The 20,550-nt window shown below is 39.6% G+C and overlaps 1 protein-coding gene across 1 annotated transcript in view; it reads left to right on the forward strand.

Annotated features, from left to right (window-relative positions):
- LOC132102717 (2-oxoisovalerate dehydrogenase subunit beta, mitochondrial-like) overlaps nt 1-12,361 on the forward strand; it is a 486,592-nt gene extending 474,231 nt beyond the window's left edge. Inside the window, exon 12 of the mRNA XM_059507337.1 lies at nt 12,348-12,361. The gene's annotated coding sequence lies outside the window, so the exon portion shown is untranslated. The remainder of the gene's footprint in view (nt 1-12,347) is intronic.
- Nucleotides 12,362-20,550: the final 8,189 nt, after the last annotated feature.

A 20,550-nucleotide genomic window follows, 5' to 3' on the forward strand; every position in this document is an offset into this window, starting at 1 on the left:
AGCCAAACACGGCCGTTGAGCAGCATTAAGCGTCATCGTGACAGCTGCTCTCCTCGCCAAGCCACACGTCGTGGCCAATAGACCGTGCAAGCTCCGAGCTCGCCTTGCTCGACACAACAATCGTGCCGCCCGAGACCGAGCCCTCCCGGAGCGCTGGATTGCAGCAGAAAGAACCCAACCAGCACGGGTCGAACCCCAGTTCTCACCGCGGCTCAGCCTTTCACCCCGGCGTACCGGCCGAGTGGCAGTTTGAGGCCGCTTCCTCTAGCGGCGCAGACCGCGCGACGTTAACCAATACATTTTCAGGCGAAGACGCTAAAAACAGGTTCTTCTTTTTCTTCATTGGATTTTTACGGCAGTTGGCATCCAAAGTGTTGCATCTAAAAGCAGGTTCGCGGCAAAAGTTTGTTAAACGACGTCATGACGCAGTTCCGTCTTCTTCTGCTAGTGGCGGTTTTGGCAAACCAGCGTAAAGATGCATTACCACCACCTGCTGATCTGGAGTGTGGATTGCGAATAGATTTGGACTACAGATACAAACGTTCCGTCGGACGAAGGTGCCACTTAACCACGAAGCAAAGGCATTACATTCGCCTTACCGCGCACGTTTAAACCTCACGGAAATGATACAGACATAAGTTCCATGAAGGAGAAAGGAAAAAAAAAAAAAAAAAAAGCTCGTAAGTCTCTGGATAAAAGAGTCTCTGCTAAATGCTTAATTTAATTTTAAATTTTAATTTCTATGCAAGTTTTCTGGTAGGACCAAATCATTTAGGGACCTTTATTTATTTACTTTGTTTGCCTAAATTGATCGTTTGTGCTGAACAATTCATCCATGCGAGCCAATCCACACAAAAAAAAAAAAAAAAAAAAAAAAAAAAAAAAAAAAAAAATTTCTGCTTTAATCAAAATCTGAAAATGCCCCCCCCCTCTGCATTGGAGGACCTTCACTGATGATGTAGGCTTGAGGAATTTGGTGTCTGCTTAATCCATAACCACGCCCCTCAAACTGACACTGACAGGCTGCCTGTGTGTAGCGAGCATTGACAGCGTGTGAAAGGAGAGATGGCAAGGAGGTGCATTTTTGTAAATGATCCTCGGTGTGTTCCTGTTCTCATCTTCCTTTTCCTGCTGAAACTAAATTGTGGTGATTCAGGTGGCGAGTAATCCTCAATAACCGATTGTAAACTTGCATTTAGATCTGTCTCTATTTTTCGAATTAAACATTCGAAATCTAGATCCAATCAGGTGCTAGTTGGAAAATAAGCCACGCCCACTACTTTCCTCATTTATTATTCCGTTTCTCTCGGAAATACGTCACAACACTGGAGAAAAGTCGTTTACAACTTCCGTTTCACGGGGACTTTAAGGACCGTAATACGAAAAAACTGGCAAGTAAACATCTTTAGAAACCACTTGGAAGCGAATAGCACATAACTGACATTAACCCATTTGCTTGCAAGCATCGCCAACCGCCCCAGTTTATTATCGTTCATTTTCACAGCACGTTAAACATCACTCCCTTACTTGATCTGGATAAACCCGGCATCAATTGAAAGCCAATTGACCAATATTTCGATAAAACATCATTTCAGTGACAGTTATTAAGTAATTATGTCAGGAAAACGATTCCTATTCCTGAACGGTAAACGTCGAAGTGTTAGCTCGTGGACAAATGTTGATCATGGATCTAGTCAGAAAGAATCATGAGCAGAAACATCTTTATTTTGGGTATGTAATTTCTGTCTCCATGTCAAAAATGGGGGGTGACTGGTAAGGGGTTAATGTTATTGCTGTAATCATGTCTTTCGGTACAACGTCTTACAAGACTAAACATGCTTCATCGTTTCCAAAAGCCTCTGTTTCCACAGTCCATACTACAACGTGAAAACAGCGTTCCAAACGTATCCGCTCAGGAAACCGTCTAAAGAGCCCGGAGGCAAAACGAGAGGAAAGATGCTTTTCCAACAGGAACCTAATAATGTGGACAAGGCTCGAGGAATTGTCAAATCAGGCAACCAATAGCTGAGCTGGTGACACAGTAGGCTACCCATTCATTTTTAGCTTGCCCCATCAAATGTTACTAACCTTTTTTTTATTTTTTTTTATTCTTTTTTTTTTTATTTTTTTTTTTACTCTTCCCACAGCCAACATCTACAGCAGCCGAAGCAAGTAGCCTTGCACGTACCTCCTCACTGCCGCAGCAGTGTCTGCTCCCGCAGGGGCCTTTCCTATACCTCCTCACTGCCGCAGCAGTTACTGCTCCCGCAGGAGCCTTACCTGTACCTCATCACTGCCGCAGCAGCGTCTGCTCCCGCAGGAGCCTTTCCCGTGTCTCCCCACTGCCGCAGCAATGTCTGCTCCCGCAGGAGCCTTTCCTATACCTCCTCACTGCTGCAGCAGTGTCTGCTCCCGCAGGAGCCTTTCCCGTATCTCTCCACTGCCGCAGCAGTGTCTGCTCCCGCCCGATGACGTGAGCCTGCAGGTGGCAAAGAAGTCTCCATCCACAAATAGACATGCATCGTTTGCAGATGTAAGGTATTCCATCGTACTTTAACAGGTAAATCCGATACGTGCCACATTTTAAAGGAGCTCTCACTAACGGAGTTTAATGCCACAGTTACATTAGAATGCATCTCATTCTGGTCTCAGGGGCGGCGCGTCGGTCCCATCATGAGGCATGTGGTCCGGAGCGCGTATGACCAAGGCATCATTTCAACCGAACTCACTCCAAATATATGAACTTACCGGTTTTTGAATACCTTACATTTAAGGCAGTTGTTTACGTCCATATTAGGGTTAAATCGTTGGACTTTAAATAAAATCTACTATAGTTTAAAAAAAAAAAAAATAAATAAATAAAAAAATAAAATAAAATAAATACTTATGAAAAATAATTTCACTGGACAAGCGAGATGACAATAGTGCCGACTACATGAACTAGCAGTTTTAAATATAGTATTTTATATTTATGCCAGTTTATCAGTACGTCCAAAAAATATATATATTTTTTTCGATTATTGGTGATTCCATAGGCTTTTTCGTGCACCTGCATGGTTAAAATGGCAAATAGTAAGCTCAGACAAGTATAAAGAATCTTTCTCTTACTCCACCCATGCACGATTACATCGTCGATATGTACCATCGATCTCATGTGCTGACAATATGACAATACGACAACGACCACATCGCCGATACACGGCACCTATTTGGGGTACACTGGCACAGGAAATCCTATTTATTTTTGCACGCTTAATTTCGAATACAATGACTACAACAAGATTTTTCGGACTCATTATCGGAAGCAGCTTATTGGATTTGCTAAACAATTATTCAAGTAAGCCTCACAGCGTCTACCCTCGTAGACAACCAAATCCTCCTCAGTATCGAACTCCCTGTCAGGCGCTGCAAGAGTGCTCCCGGTTGAGCCAACCTTTGCCTTCTTCGTTCAACTATCAGCAAAGCTTACTCGTATGACATCGTGAGTATTAAACTCCTGTCAGACGCTTTCCCGCTTAAGCAATCTTGGACTTTCCATCCGACCACCAGCGAAGTTTACCCGATTAAAAAGCTAGATTAACCCCCCAAAAAAAAAAAAAAAAAAAAAAAAAACACCGGATGCCGGCCATAGCCTCCCGGCCAGATAACCTTACCTTTTCGATCCTATGACCAGCGAGGCTTCTCTCTTCGATGACAGGAGCTCGAGCTCCCATCGGATGCCGACGAGAGCCTCCCGGCCAGACAACCTCACCTTTTCCAATCTGCGGCCAACAAGGCTTACCCGTTCGTTGCCTGGAGCTCACACTCCCTTCGGACGTAGGTAAAAGCCCCTGGCTACCTGTTTTGCCATTCTGTCTTACGTACGGAGAGGTTTACCCATCCAATGCAGGGAGTCAGGGCTCCCATTGAATGTAGGTGAGAGCTTCCCGGCTAGACAACCTTACCTTTTCGTCCTTTGGCCAGCGAGGCTTAACCGTTCGATTCCGGGAGCTAAGCTCCTGTCGGCCGAAGGTAAGAGCCTCCCGGCCGGACAACCTTTTCCGTCCTTCAGCCAGAGAGGTTTACCCGTTCGATTCCTGGAGCTAAGCTCCTATCGGACGTCGGTCAGAGCCTCCTGGCTAGACAACCTGACCTTTTCCATCCTTGGCCAGCGAGGCTCACCCGTTCGATGAGAGTGCTCCCATCGGACGCTGGCGAGAGCCTCCTGGCCAGCCAATCACGACCATTCCGCGTGGTCTAGGTTACAAAACCTACAAGCAAGCCGTTCGATGCCGCAGGCACCAAACACACAAATAAACCCTCTCTCCTTCCTACGGTCGCCAAGGCTTACCCGTCTCTTGCCGTGAGTAGCAAACTCCCATAAGACGCTGACGACAGCCTAACGACCACACAAACTTACCTTTTCCATCCTACGGCCTGCGAGGCTCACCCAGTTGTTTTTGGGGAACTGGAAGTCCCCGTTGGATGCGGACAAATGCCTCCTGGCCACCTATCGTTACCTTTTCTGTCACACATCCGGAGAGGCTTACCCGTTCGATGCGTGTGCTCCCTTCGGACGCCGGCGAGAGCCTCCCGGTTAGACAACCTTACCTTTTCCTTTTCTATGGTCAGCGAGGCTTACCCGTTCGATGCGCGTGCTCCCTTCGGACGCTGGCGAGAGCCTCCTGGACAGACTGGCTTTACGTTTCCACTCTACGGTCGGCGAGGCTTACCCGTTCGATGCGTGTGCTCCCTTCGGACGTCGGTAACAGTCTCTCGGCCATGCAACTTCCCTTTCCATTTGACGGTAGGCGAGGCTTAACCGTCCGACGCTACGAGTCTCGTCCTCTCGCCAAATCCTGCAAAAAAAAAAAAAAATAAAAAAATAAAAATAAAAAAATAATAATAATAACTCAGCTACCCTCACATCTTTTAACCCCGCCTGGCGAGGCTTACCCGTTCGATGTTCTGAGTCTAATGCCCCATCGGATGCTGCGAGAGACCTCCCAGTCGGGTTTTCCTTTCCACTCTCCCCGTCCGGCGAGGCTTACCCGTCTGATGCGTGCGCTCCCTTCAGACGTCTGGCGAGAGTTCTCCCGGGCGGGCCTATGCTTGCCGGCCGCAAGTGAGTCTCATCCATCTAATGCCGTGAGTCGGGATCTCCCATCAGATGTCGCCAGAGTCCTCCTTGTCGGCCAGCCCAAAGCTTTTTATCTGCCAAACCGAGAGGACCCAGACGTCCGTCATTCTGAGTCTCAATCTCCTGTCGGAGGCTTCATGGGCCCTCTCGGTCAGCACTAGGCCCTTCACCCACTGAATAGCAGGGGCTATCAGCCAGTAGGGCCCGTACGCCGACACCGTGACCTATTCCGGTCGAGGCAACTCGGGTCCTCCTGGTCGGGCACCACAACCACGCTGCTCCTCCTCATCGGCCGGAAGGGCTCACCGTTCCAACGCCAAAAAGCTCCAGTTGAGCATCGGCTCGAGCCCTACCGACCGGGCGCCAACAACCAAGTAGTTCACTAGCTGCAGCCGGTAGGGCCTACTCTCCCAACACCCAAGTCGCTCGAGACGACTTCTCAGAAACCAAATCAGCCCCCGCCAGTACTCTATGCTTTTGGGGGGGCATTCTCTAAACTGGCGGCTGTCCTCCTGTATATTTGCTTTTTGGGGGGTACTCTAGGTTCGGGCCATTCCCGAGCTCGGAGCCCTTCCCCGGACAGCACGCCAAATACGCATTCCATACCTCAGCTAATTATATGTAAGCGTGAACTATTGAAATGTAATTTTATTAATAAGATTCGGGAGGAGCGCGTCAGATACTTAGCCTAATCAACACAGGTGGACCATAATCAAGTAATCAATCCCATAGTATAAATATCGCTGACTTACCTCTATCCATTGACGGTTTATCAGCATCCCTCCTCCACCCCATCTCCTCACTTCAAGTTCACTTTATAAATAGACGGGGAAGGGGGGGGTACTCTAGGTTCGGGCCATTCCCGAGCTCGGAGCCCTTCCCCGGACAGCACGCCAAATACGCATTCCATACCTCAGCTAATTATATGTAAGCGTGAACTATTGAATAGGAGATAAAGGCATGTCATGGCAACTCTGTAGTGTAGTGTCTTATGTTGAATGGGTTTTCCCTAAGAAGGTTGATTTAGTGTTGTTTGCAGAATGCTGGCAGCAAGTTGTGTTGGAGTGTAACTATCGCTCTCTTTCTCACACATATGCTTCCCTATCATCACTCCTTCCAGCCACTTCTCTGCTAGCACATGTTCTGTCTGTAATATCTCTTTCTGGCAAATTTTCACAGTGGAGTAATGCCGACAGTATTAACAGTGTAGGACATCTGTTGGAAATTCAGTTATACTTACACAGATAATAAGGTTGTTACATGTGGAAAAAGGTGTGTTTTGCTAACAACTTTGATGAAAAAGAGCTGCTTAGATCAGCATTAATATTCTAGGAATCACGATTCAATTCTACCATGATTCTAAATCTATGTTTGTTTGTTTGTTTGTTTGTTTTTATATTGAGTTTACAGGCTTTGCATATGAAATGTATTTGCATATATGCATATATATTACTTACTGTATAAGAACTTAAAAAAAATATTAAGTCTAAATAATTTGTTAAAATAATTATTAACTACATATAGCTTCAACACATGCAAACAAATATAAAGTAGTAAGACATAACTGACGTTTTGCAGTATTAGCATAATAAAAGCACTTTGAGTTTGTGTGTTTTGTTTATTAAATTTATAATGCCTTTCACATGGCAAAAAATCTCTTTATAGAGCATTTGGAAGGGGAAAATCTGAAATACCAGTGGATGAACCTTTTCTCACAGCGCCTATGCAATGAAGCCCATAAATTCTCTAGTATTTTGCTTCAAACATGAGACTTTTTGCAAGTTTATAGGCTTAATTCATGTTTTTGTGTGTGTTTGAGTATAATAAGGCTCATGAATAAGGAAAATAAGGCTCATGAATAAGGCTCTAGCGCTCATGAATGGCAGGTTCATGTAATCATTGAAGAGAGAATCATGATACATCTTTTTTTTCTTCTTTTTTTTCTACTCAGACCCATTTTTATACTTTTTATCAGGGCACATGTTAAGAGATTCTGGTCTGTGGTGAAACAAGAATCACGCAGTAATGCAGATTTGTTTGCTATGCGTTCATGCTTCGACTCATCCATTTCATGTTGGATTTAGAGGGTCTGGCTGTGGAGCCCACTGGAGTACAATGGACTAGTTGTCATGTTCATGAAACCAGCCTGAAATGATGTGTGGCATTGGATGTTATGCTGCTGGAAGTAACCATTATAAGATGCCTTATGTGACCATAAAGGAATGTACATGGTCATTTAATGATGCTCATTTAGTATCAGGAGAATAATGTGTGAAAATGAAATATTCTAAATACCATTACACCTTGACGACCAGGCTGAACCATTGACAAAGGATGGATCCATAGATTTATATTATTTACACTAAATAGTGATCCTATTATCTGCTTGCCATTTTTCCAATCTTCTATTCTCTGGTTGTAGCGATCTTGTGCTCAGTTTAGGTTCCTCTTCTGAGTTGAGTGAAAACAGATGTGTTCTTTTGCTGCTGTAGCTCATCAACTGTTGTATTTCAATTACTCTCTCTCTGTTCCTGTCAGGTTTAACCAGTCTTGTCATGCTCCTCTGGTGTTTCTCACTAACAATGTGTTTTCACCCACAGAAATGCTGTTCCCGGAATGTTTGTTGTCTTTCACACCATTTTCTGTAAACTGTAGAGACCGTTGAAAGTGAAAAATCCCAGGAGATCAGCGATTTCTTTCACATTCTCATGGTCCTCAACTACAACCACGTCAGCAGACTGTCATGCATTGTAAGGTTTCCACATGATTGGCTTCTTATAGTTTTAAAACAACTATCTCCCTATCGAGGGACCATTCAGGTAAACACAGAATTATTTGTGTGCCATATAATTCAAAGCATTTATAAAACAGTCACTTTACATTTAATGTGATGGCTCAAACTGCTTCCTTTTTGTAAATTGTATTCCAAAAACTAGGCATAGTTTCAATCAATCTAACCCCTACATTTTACATTCACCTTTCTTTTCTTTAATTTCTTGGCAGTAGCGGTGTTGATTTTTGGGATAAATGTAATTTGAAGAAAATAGAGAAATAAAAATAGGGAAAAAATGCAAATTTCATTATAGAATAATTATTCTATTTGCTTTTTTAATGACACTAAACTGATGATTTGCACTCAAAATTGCATCATGGGCAAGGTCAAACAGTCTCAGATGCTGGACATTGAGGTACCCAACCCTAGTCCTAAACCACCTCCCTGGATCGGCATTTAATTCTGTATAGTTAGCCAGTTTTGATTGATATGTTATTTAATGTTTGATGGCCGCGTTATTTCACATACAATATATGATCACTTATTTCTGCTGCTTTTTCACCATGTTTTGTTCCAGAGATTCAGCATTCTTTCAGAAGATGTATAATAGCGGGTCCCACAGTATAACTGTGATAAGACCGAAAGCCAGAAAATTGTGCCAATGGGAGGGGGGATTAAGAAATCTGTTTTACTTTGCTTGATTTGTGGTGAACAGTCATTCTTTGTAATGAAATAAATTGCATAATAAGTGATTATATTGTTTCTATGTATTCACATCAGTGTTTACGTCAAAATCATTTGTCAAAGAATTTGCCAAAAACTGTTGCAGATCATGCAAAACTGTGCCATCTCTATGGCTGTTTAGACGTAAGGGTTTAGTTGACTTGATCGTCTCTGGAGCTTGAAGGTTCCCGGCAGCTGTGTCCATGTCAGTGTGAGCTTTGCTGTTGTGCGTCGGATGCGATGTGTGTGAATCTCTGGAGAGATCTCTGGAGACCCTCAGGTCATGTGATTCTTCCTGTGCTGATCTGGTGCTGATCTGCCTCTCCCTTCGTCTCGATCTCCTCTAAGGTCTTGTTCCCACAGTATACTCCTTTCTTGCTTCAGGACAAAGCGCAATGTAAGCAGCTGCTGTGGATCCATCTGATATCAGAAAACATCCGATTGTTTTGCTTCTTCTGTGTCCAAAAATCCATGTTTTTTTTGTTTTTGTTTTTTCATTTGGTTCTTCTAGTTTGGACAATCCACTGTAACTTACTAAAGGAACCACTCACATACTTACTCACCTGGTTCTTGCCCCCTGTGAACCACACAGAGAGGAAAGCCCACCTACCTTGAAGTCAGCTCTATTCGTGTAGCCCCTGAACCCAGGCCTGGCTGGTGCATTTGTACAATTTCTTTACCACATCTGGCAAAGTTTAGGTGTGACAAGGTCCATTGAGCTTTCAGCTTATTGAATTCTATGGCTTCTTTCTGCTCTTAAGGTCTCTGTTTTGTGATAGTGTGTGTGTAATTGAGAAAAAGTTAAAAGGGGAAATGTGTAGTCTGTAAAGATTATTACCAAAAACCAAACACATTTCAGATGTGTTGATAATGGAACACCAATTAGCTGTTTTTCTTCCAGTTCACAATCTGATGTTTCAGACTGCCTTGTATGTTTTTTGATATGGAAAACTGATTGGGTGCATAATGCATCTTGTACCCTGAGATGTACAGGCAACCAACAAACACAAAGGCAGTGTTGTCTCCATGCATTTAGGTCATCTACTCCATTCAGGGAAGGGGGCAATGCTTGGCAGGAACCACAGCAATTAGAGACACAGAAAACCTACAACACTGCAACAGTACTTGTTGCAACAAAACCATCTGCTCATTTCACTTTCACTTCTCACTCATCCACTGTCTGTGCTTTGAGAGTATTCCTAAAAGAGAAAATTGAAACTTCACTAAGACTGGCCAATTTTGGCTTAGCAACTGCTGACATCTGTCGTATTATAAGACAAGCTTTTGCTCTTGTTTAATGAAATGGAAAAACAGAATCTATCTGAATGAACTGATCTAGGAATAAAAACCTACATTTGGTAATACTCCAAAAAATAACCTATACATACAATTCACTGCAGAAATGAACACTAAAGGCAGTAAAACACAATTTGTATTATTTTTCACACAACTCATGATTACAGGGGCATTTATCAATTAATAATGACTTATTTGCATGTGTTTCCTTGAGGTCATAACACGATACTGTGTTATGACCTCAAAACACTTTTGCACTTATTAAAATGTAAACTAATATATTTTGATGTTTGTGTCACATAACCAGTGCCATGCATGATTTTTCAAATGTCGTAAACGTGCTCGGTAGCACACCTGGTACAGTATGGCGATGTGAAGAGCTAGTCCTTTAAAACATGAGTCAAAAAAATTAAATAAAAGCGCTCAAAGACCTGAAGAAACAAGCTAAAACAGCATTTTTAACTCAAGTTTGTTTTTGTTAACACTATTGGTTAGCTTATTTCTATCGATTACATTATTTTCAAAAGCAGCAGAGCACAAGTTGTTTCATTTCCGAACTGTAACAATAAAATATTGCTAGGTTCACATTGATCTGTTCTGGATGAAACTGAACACGGTTTTAGCGACACTCCTACAGAAACGTACAGAACATAATGAAATAGCATTTTGAAGAAATGTTGCCATAGGCACATTTTTCCAGCTTGCGTGGGTTAAAAAAATAAAAAAATAAAGCTTTGCAATGTCACAAGTCAGTCTAGACCACATAAGGATAATGTCAATCCATTTATGTTTTATGAGCATGTGTTACTGACAATCTCACTGTTCACAAACCTCTTTCATTTGTAAAGGACATTACAAGAAGTATAATGTATTAAAGAACCTTTCTTTATTTTTCTTGTCTCTCTTCCCCATCCTTCTTGCTCTTCTTTGAAGGTGGACTATCTAACTGGCCATTTGACTGAAATCGGAGAGGCCTGAGTCAGTGATCGTCTTGGCCTTAGAACAGCTCCAGAAAGCACACATAAGGGGGATTTACAAAGACAGAAACTCTCACTTAGGAGGTATTAAGCTGTCCCACATAAAGAAGTTAATGGTGGGGCAGCTGGTGCCATAACGTTAGCCTCTATTGAGCTCAAAAGACAACATAAGATAAGCGGTAAGATTAGCTCTTACCCACACACAGGCAGTCCGTACCAGTTACCACACATGCCCTCTGTGCTTAACTAAACACTTAGAGCCCAAGATAAATAGAGAGCATGGGAAAAGTGGTCAGCTTTTATGGACATACCAAGCAGAGATTTTGTAGAGGCCAGCATTTTTAGGCTTTAAGGTCAATTTTAAGAAGATAAATCTCATCCTGTCCTCTTCTGTCTGTCTTTTTTTTTCAAGTTACATCTAACACACACATACATATCTGCATACATGCATTTACATATGACTTCCTCAGTCATTTTAATTACTAGTGAATATAATAAATATGCTAATAAATATGCACTTTCCCCTCAAAGTGCAATAAAGAGTAAACTATTTTTTTTCAAGAAAGGGATCAAGCATCCACATCACATCTGGTTGTTTCACTGATTATCTCTGAAAATAACCTAAGTTTCTTCTTTTATTCTCCATGCTTAAAGCTATCAGGATATTGGCAAATACTGCTCATTGTTTAAAGCTAGTTGTTCAGCAACATGTTTGTTGCTAGGCACATTTGTTACTTTAGGCCTAATGGTTGTATTGCAACAAGCTGGTACCCTGTTAAACTTACCACAGCTGAGGCTTGTTTGTAAAGCTGTTGTTGATTAAAGCTATTTGATTTATGAAACGTACTTGCTGCTTAAGCCTCATCTAGTATTGGAAATGCTGTTTCTTTAAGCTTATCCAACTATTATTTCCAACACACTGTGTTTAAGTTAGCAACAGACTTAATAACTGTATGTACACAGTATGTAAATTTCGTTACTAAAGGTTGTTATTCAAATCTTAGCAACAATAACTGGGTAAGGGCAACAAAATTGTTGCTTAATCTTCAGTTATTGACCATATGCTTGTTGTTTAATCTTTTCAGGTACTGTAGGGGCCTGCTGCTCTTCTCGCCCGCTTATTAAAGAAGAGCATCCCTTTTGCTGCTACTCTCCTCCTGTAAGGGGCATGCTGCCACAGTCTGTTATTTCAGAAGGACATGCTTCTCCTTTCAGATTTGCCAACAGTTTGTGGTTGTGGGTCTGTCAGCCTGTTCATTTGGGGAGTTATTACTCTTCTCTCTACTTATTGATGACATGCTGCATTGATGAGCTGGAAGTTTTTACCCAGTACAGTTCATATTTAATACTATTAAAATATTAATATTTAATTACCTTTAATAGATTACACTTTGCAAATGGTCTGTGAGATGTGTTCTGACATACAGACGCCACCAGCGTGTGGTGTTTTGAGCATTTCAGTGAATCAGTGAAGCCATTTGCAAAGCAGTTGGTGAATTTATACAAAGTTTTGAAAAAGCTGAATTAAACTTGTTTCAAAATTGAACGAACCTCTTACTGTTATTGATCTGAACTGAACCAACACTGAATTGACTTAAGCTGAATAATGACATTGTCTTTTATCGTTGCTTTGGAGCGGAATCTGAATGGTCTCCTTATTTGAGTTTCGGTTATTGATTGGATTATTTTCCTCTTTATCACCATGAAGCTGTTTTGACACAATCTGTATTGTATAAATCACTAAAGGTCACTATCTTGTCTTTTGGACCTCATGAATTTTGAATGGCTTGCCTTTGGCAGACAGAGGGCACTTCTGCTCTCCTCAAGAGCTGCTGCTGGTGCTGAAGAAAGTGTCAGAGTGAAGACAATGATCTGAAGACTCAGCATGACCCAGTAACCAATCATCATCTGCCATGAGTAACAAGCAGACATGTCACTGAGCATTTGTTTGAGTGGCTCTATCTAGTGTATTTGGTTCATTACATGCATTACATACTGTTAATTTTGTAAAAGTTTTGTTTGAATATGTTAATCAAGGAATAATCCAAATGATTGGCAGACAGTTCAATTTCAATTAGTGAAAGTGGCAGCTCAACAACAAGATACTTTCCTGAGTGGAAAAAGTGTCATGTAGTCGAGTGAGTGTTCATGTACAGGAATCACTGAATCTCTTTAAAAAGTACTTTTAAATGTTTTTCCTTTGCAATTTTGAACAGTTTTCTGTACAGATGACAAAGTTGTCAAAACAATCCCATTTATACGGATCAGCAAAAACATTGTGTAATGCATACCAGGCCAGTAGCGAATACCAACACCAAGTGTCTACACACATACACATTCTTCTACCGGGTGGTAAAAACAAATATTCAGGATGTTAAAAGCATGCATGGTCATGACTTCACCATTTTCACAAATTTGTATTCTTGCAGTTTACAAGAAGGGGATAGCGGTGCTGTTTTTAAAAACTTGCACTTTGAAAGTTGATTTAAAAAAAAAAAATTTTTTTTTTTTTTTTTTTTTTTTTAGGATCCCAAAACGCAAATGTTGTGAAATAAATGGCCAAAACACACACACACACACACACACACACACACACACAAATCTGGTTTTAGTTGAAAATTCTGTTGTGTAAATGCCCCCTCAAGGGCAATATTTGTTATTTTAAATGGTAAAATTGTAAAAATACTAATTAGTTAACAGCAAGTTCCCTTAATGTGTGATCTTTTAATATATACAGTGAAAAATTTACCCATGCATACGAATCTCTGGAGTTCACAGCTGAAATGCCAGTTAAGGCAGTAAATGCCCACAACTTTTATTGCTTCAACACTTTACAGAGCCAGGTATTCCATTAAGAAAGCATACATATATATACAATGCTCAGGTAGACCGTGGCATTTAAATGATGCCCAATTGGCACTAAGGGGTCTAAAGTGTGCCAAGAAAACATCCCCCACACCATTACACCACCACCACCAGCCTGCACAGTGGTAACAAGGCATGATAGATCCATGTTCTCATTCTGTTTACGCCAAACTCTGACTCTACCATCTGAATGTTTTAACAGAAATCATCAGAGACTCATCAAACCAGGCAACATTTTTCCAGTCTTCAACTGTCCAATTTTGGTGAGCTCGTGCAAATTGTAGCCTCTTTTTCCTATTTGTAGTTGAGATGAGTGGTACCCTGTGGGGTCTTCTGTTGTTGTAGCCCATCTGCCTCAAGGTTGTGCATGTTGTGGCTTCACAAATGCTTTGCTGCATAGCTCAGTTGTAACAAGTGGCTATTTCAGTCAAAGTTGATCAGCTTCTATCAGCTTGAATCAGTCGGCCCATTCTCCTCTGACCTCTAGCATCAACAAGGCATTTTTATCCACAGGACTGCCGCATACTGGATGTTTTTCCCTTTTCACACCATTCTTTGTAAACCCTAGAAATGGTTGTGCGTGGATATCCCAGTAACTGAGCAGATTGTGAAATACTCAGACCGGCCCATCTGGCACCAACAACCATACCACGCTCAAAATTGCTTAAATCACCTTTCTTTCCCATTCTGACATTCAGTTTGGAGTTCAGGAGATTGTCTTGACCAGGACCACACCCCTAAATGCACTGTAGCAACACCATGTGATTGGTTGATTAGATAATTGCATTAATGAGAAATTGAACAGGTGTTCCTAATAATCGTTAAGGTGAGTGTATATATATATATATATATATATATATATATATATATATATATATATATATATATATATATATATATATATACACTCACCTTAACGATTATTAAGTATAAATATATATACATATTATTTCTTTTTTAAATGGTGTCAAAACGTTAAACAAAGACAGAACAGCAGGAAAGACAAATACATTTTTGGTAAACGCCACTAAAGCAGCTAAGCCTCTGCTAATCTTTAACCCACCCCCACCTCCACCCACCCCATTCCCAGATCAAAGCCACCATCTACCTTGGGATTTGGCTTCTCAATTAGACGGATTAGTATCAAATCGAGTTTTGATTTGCTTCCCATTGTTACGTTCTCAGTGGGGAAGCAGGGCAAAGAAAAGGAGCACGTGAGTGACCCAGAAATGCTGGATGCTGTCCTGTAGAAAGAGAGGCTCCCATGGAATGGGGCCCCCTGTATTTGGAGGCCCCGGAAACATGTGTTAATGGCCAGGCACTAACGTTTGTGAGGAACAAAAGGCAGCAGCTCAGCTTTTTTCCTGCTTGCCTTTGTTTCAGAGCCACTAGATGTGGACAAGAGTGCCTGCCAAGTGACTTTACATGAGAATTTTTTTTGGTATTGAAGGCAAAGTTTGAATGAAGAGTTTATCTAATGGTGAAGTGTCCAGGCATGTCTATATGTGTGTGCTTGGATGAGTAAATCTTCAATGTGCACACAGTTGTGAATCCACAGAAGGGATATGGGGTTAAGTGATGAGGTAAATGTAATATTTTATTTGAGAAGCTCTGAATTGCTGGAAATCTGCTGACAGCACACATTGTTTCTGTTTTATTCCAAGCCAGAGTGTGGAGGTCCAAAATAAATCACCCTGAGAAAAGTACACAACTTTCTCAATTCAGTCGAGTGGTACAATGCTTTATGTAATATACTGTGTTAGCATAATGAGATATTGTTTGAAAGATCAATAATGAATTAAACTCCCTCTTTTCCAACAATAGTGCCCCCCCACCCCAAAAAAAACCCTTTAATTATTAAAGTTGTTTTTGCAGTAAAAGTACCAGTCAGCATTAGGAAAAAAGAAAATGACAAAAATAAATGCCTCTTACACAGTTTGAAGAACATCCCTCAAATTCAAAATGAGACTTGTAAATTGATGTCAGTTAAAGGACTTCAGGAGGTCCAACAAAATATTATACAAAATATTATATAATAAATCTGTATACTACATATTATTTATATTATATATGAATATAGCATTATATTATGTATTGCAAGTTTGCAAAATCCCAAATCTTGTTGGACTGTTCTATTTCAAATTATTTTAGGATTTATTTAATATGATTTTACCTAGAATTTTCTATAATTATGTAAACACTTTGTGTAATTAATTTTATTTTTTAATTTATTTTAGGGCTGTTTGATTTGGGGGGAAAAATAAACGTGATTTTCCTGATAATATTTTTTATTTTTTAATAATAATAAAATACAATTCTGATTGCTTTTAAAATTGGGATTAAAAAAAAAAATCTGTGTTTGTTTTCAGGGCTGCAATTTGGCCACATTTTTGTAAGATATGTATCAATATTAATATAAATAATAATAATAATAATATTAATACATATTACTAAATAAAACAAGACAATAAATATTACTATTGTCAGTAAAATAAAAAATGAAGAAAAATAATACATTAAAGGGATACTCCACTCCAAAATAAAAATTTGTCATTCGCCTAAATCATTCATTTGGGACTAACTAGTTAGGAACCAAACTTTGTTATATATTTATTAATAAGACTAATGATAAACTTAGGTTTGGCTTCCCAAATGTAGTAATTACAGAATATATTATTGGGTGCAGTCTTGGTACCACCTTCAATACCATGACTGAGGTGAGACCCTTGAGCAAGGCACCGAACCCCTAACTGCTCTCCACTGCTCCAGGTGTGTGTTCACCGTGTGTGTGTTTGTGTACTTGTATTGGTTAAATGCAGAGCACAAATTCCGAGTATGGGACACCGTCACGTCACTCAATCACACATTACAGGGTTGAATGATCTGGTATTTAAATAAATTTAGTCATTTATCAGATGCTTTTATCCAAAGCAACTTACAAATGAGGACAAACTCAGCAATCAATTGTAGTATTAAAATAAATATAATATAACTATAAAAAATAAACAGATCCAAAACTAAAAGCTAAAACTTTATAAATACTATCTATACACATTTTAAAAATAAATGCATACAATAAAATTTCAAAACATAACATTAAAATGAAAAACAAAAAAAGCTAAAAACTATTACAAATATTAAAGAACAAAATGTATAAGAGTATAATAATGATGTATATATATATTCATTTCCATTTAGTTTGTTGAAGTATTAAAATAACTCAAATGAAATGATCTTAATCTTAATAAAAGACCTATACAGACAAAATAAATTCAGACATAATTGACCTAAAATTCAAATAAATAACAAATACAAGTAATACAAATCAAACAAGAGTAGTTTGATCAGTAATCCTAAAAATAACACTGCCAAACACACATGCTAAAAAAACAACTTACTTACACGTAGTGAGAAATGATTATAAAAACTGAAACAGACGTGAAACAAGTAGTAGGAAAGAGGAGAAATAAAAAGTGATACTTATGCTTTGCCAGTGTCCCTGCCCGGTGGAGTCGGGGAGGCCTTCACATGATGGCTGCCGCGACCACTGGCGTGCTAAACGAAGCTTTTTTATACCCGTCTACCAAAATACTAAATTAACTCAGCTGGACACACTTTTCTTATTTTCTCCACAACAACTGGCCAAGCCAGCACAGACACTGACAAGATACTTGATACTATGTAATTTCCTTGGTGTCACAATTGTTTGGGAATATTTCTGGTTTTTAGTAAGGGGAAAATACCTGTGGAAACATGATGTGAGACGGATAAATGTGTCAGCATTCTGACACATACCATTGAGAAGGTGAAAGCCAGGCGTCAGAGAAAACTGGCAAGTATGGATGAGAGCTCTAGTTTAAAGAAACTAAGGGCAAAAAAAACCCTGATATTGTGTCTCACTTTACTCAACCCGACACACTCTTCTCTTTTCTCCATTTATACTCGGTGATCTACCCTTTTGCTCACGTCAAAGACAGCACCAAAGCCATGTAAAAATCCCAGGAACTTAAAGTTTAGAAGTAATATTATTCAGTCAGACTTCATATGGTAGTGATGCATTTTGCATTCTGTCCCAGAGAGATCCAGTTTTCCACTATTTTTGTTTGCCTGTACAGTATATACACAGTATATCAGTAGTCCAGATGGATTTTTGAACTTCAGTGTAAGGGGAAAAAAATTCTGTCTGTACAAAGTGTCACATGATCAAGGTCCTTCATTTACTTGCATAGATTATTGACCAATATGTCTTTTATTTTACATCATGTATCTTTGTTTTGAATGGTTCTGAATCCTTAAACTCTGTTTAAATTCGACTGGAATCCCAGATTTTACATGTGGTCTCAGATGTTTTGACCCCACTGTGTGATGATTTAAGCAAATATTCACTCAACCCAAAGGAGGAAATGACAGTAGTCTGGATACACATCTGAGTCCTGTCCTTGTCATGCTGTAGACATCATCGGTGACTTTTCAATTGAGAGATCTCACGATCAGAGACGCGGTGATGTAATGTCCTGCTCTGAGTAAAAGGCTCGGCTGAGTGCTTGGAAGCACGTGTGTCTGTGTATTGCATACGAGACTGTAAACAGAGGAGGACTCATCCAGTGTGTGCTCATCCATTACTGTTCTGACTCATCATCTACATCTGGAAAAACAACTACTCCTCTCCTGACCCAATGGACTACTTGCACTGAACTTCATGATGTACTTCAGATTTGAAATATCAAATAGCTTGTTACGTCTGTTTATGTGTTGTAGTCGCATAATTCCCAAAGTGCCATTTAAAATGAATTTATTCATATATAGTATTTAAAAATCTGGACTTGTTTAGAGATGGAAGAAATATTCTGAACATTACTGTGGAGCTTTCGTAGGTTTTAATCTGAGAAAGCAGTGGTAGCTGGAGAACATACAACATTGTTTCACCATAGATCAGCTTGAAGTGCAAATCACAGAGGGCTGAAGGAGTCTAGTGAAGGGTTTCGGTGTCAGTGCTCTAAACACTACACCCTGTAAACACTGTGTTCAGTGTGTGGGAGAGACCAGAGAAACCTGATGAACCCATGATTCTAAGAATAAGAACAAACTCACCTTTTTATCTGTATTCTGTGTCCATTGTGTCTTAGAAAATGATTTACTTATATAGTATGTGGAATTTTTTTTGTAATTATTATTATTATTATTATTTTTTTTTTTATAGGAAATTGGACATGAAAGACCACTCTCAAGTCATATTTACTACTAGGTTAAGCCCAGGACCAATGCACGATTTTCAGTTGTCCCAGATGAAAGACTGGGATCATGAAACAATCGTGGCGATTTCTGTGATCGTGTATCCTAAATGGTTGTCCTATGTTGTACAGTGAGAGAGGTTCAAAGACGGACATCTTTATTTTTTAACAATAACTACATCACCTTGACTTGTCATTAAATGTTAAAACACATGTTGTGTTTTATAAACAGCGAAATAAGCTTGTATTTGACCCGAAATTCCAGAATCGTCAGTAAGCTGACTATTTAACGCAGTGAGTGTTTATGGTTATCAACCAATGGAATATTGAATTTGAATTGAATGCGACAAGCTCCTAATCATGACTTCATAAGTGAGAAATAGGAAATTTCCAAATACACGTGAAGGAAGTATAATTTTGCATTCTTCACTTGTTTTATTTCTGAATGATCTGGTGAGACTCAGAAGGTACAGGAAATTTTAAATAATGACAAGACAAACAAGAAACAGTAAGGGATAAAATATTAATTAAATATCAAGGCAGCTCTATAAAAAAGTTTGTAGGATTTCATTTGAAAAGTTTAGAAGGTACCAGGGAAAGGGTCATAGGCCAAACATCATAAGATGCAGGTTGTTGAGTGACATTTGCCCTGTAGCCTCTGCGGACCACAAATCAGCTCACACATTTTAAAAGTGTCCACATGAGGAGCATCGAGACACTGATGACAGCTCACTGACCACTGGACCTGCTATAAAACACAGTCGACTAGTTTAGCTGGAAATCACATGGTGGACCAACACAGTACCAAAATTGTACCAAAAGATCCTTAGAAATCAAACACTGAAATGCTTTAATATCAGCATGAGCTGCACAGTATTGGTTTGTAAACATCACTTACATTTCATACATTTTTATGCTCTCAGCAACCAATAATTCACTGCACAGTACTCATTGTCGGCACAAACTATGTTTATTCTGCATGTAAACCTGTATTTAAAGTTGTCTAGGTTGTATTTTCTCTTACCCTGTGGAGATTTGTTCATCGTTTTAGTGGATGAGGGCTTGTCATGCAACTGTCAGTGTTACATTTTTCTGATTTGGTTTCTACCAAATGACAGATTAATTGTGTCCATATGTTTTACTGGATGAACAATCTTTGACTTTAACAACAAATTATAAAGGAAGCATTTTCTCTCTTTTCAAACATCAAAAAGTCAACTTTTCTTTTTTTTCTTTTCTTTTTTTTGACCTCCAAACTATTCAGAGATTTAGCCTAAATGTTTTATTTAACGCATTAAGTATTCTCTGCTGTGTGTGACCCAGCAGTCACAGACTATGAACCGTTTTCAGGTTGTGACCCTCCATTTGATAAGCATCACTATAAACCTCACATTGTGTACATTTCACAACACCAGCATTTGTTTTCTATATATTTTTTTATTTGTTTTGTCATTGAGGTATCATTATATATTTTTGATTTAGGTTACATACATATATACGTATATATATATATATATATATATATATATAATTGCACTAGTATTTTCTTAGTGAAAATAGTTTTTT

The sequence above is a fragment of the Carassius carassius genome, chromosome 24 (assembly GCF_963082965.1).
Source record: "Carassius carassius chromosome 24, fCarCar2.1, whole genome shotgun sequence".
NCBI classification, from domain to species: Eukaryota; Metazoa; Chordata; class Actinopteri; order Cypriniformes; family Cyprinidae; genus Carassius; species Carassius carassius.